Here is an 808-nt window from a genome sequence, read left to right as displayed (position 1 = left end):
GATAGATAGATAGATAGATAGATAGATAGATATAGAGAGAGACCTACATGGATACCCATGGTTCGGCACTGTGGGTTAATGCACTGGATTGCAAGGTCCTTTGAACTGCAATATTGGTGGTTCAAACTTACCAGCTGTTCCTTGGAAACCCTATACAGGGTCGCTATGACTCGAAACTGACTCGATAGGTCTTAGCAATAACAACATACATATATCGGACAGCTGCAAATAGTCAAATGTCTGTGTACCACAGTGCTTCTAGAAGCCCTATTTTAATGGTATCACTGCAGTTGTTCAATCTGTTAGCCCTGTGTGTATGTCCCTGAAGTATAGCTCACGGATTTGTTCAGAAACAATTTGTATCCTTTAAACTTTACATGTTTATTCATGTCAATGTAAAAAATGCTTAAACATACCTATTGTAGGAATGTTCAGATATATAATGTCAAACTTACCAAAATTCATATTTTCACGTTTGGAAAATAGAATATGGTTTCATTACCAATATTTGAAAATCTTTCTTGTTTTCTAATTTCCCAAAAATTGTTTACAGTGATGCTGTGATTACAATTAAGATATTATATTGTGAGCCTTCCATGTCCACAGACTTTATCAATTAAATTTTGAGCTGTTTGCTTTTTAACACCATACATACTATCACGGCTCTTCTTCTTGTTTTCTTAAGTACCATCCATCAGTTCTGACTTACAGCGACCTGTATAGGGTTCCCAATAAGCAGTTTTTGGGTTTGGACTGGCCAACTTTGCCACTAGCCACCCATTACTTATTCTGTGGCACCAAACCAGGT

The sequence above is a fragment of the Chrysochloris asiatica genome, unplaced genomic scaffold (genome assembly GCF_000296735.1).
Source record: "Chrysochloris asiatica unplaced genomic scaffold, ChrAsi1.0 scaffold00022, whole genome shotgun sequence".
Lineage (NCBI taxonomy): Eukaryota > Metazoa > Chordata > Mammalia > Afrosoricida > Chrysochloridae > Chrysochloris > Chrysochloris asiatica.
Note: the sequence above shows the minus strand (reverse complement) of the source record.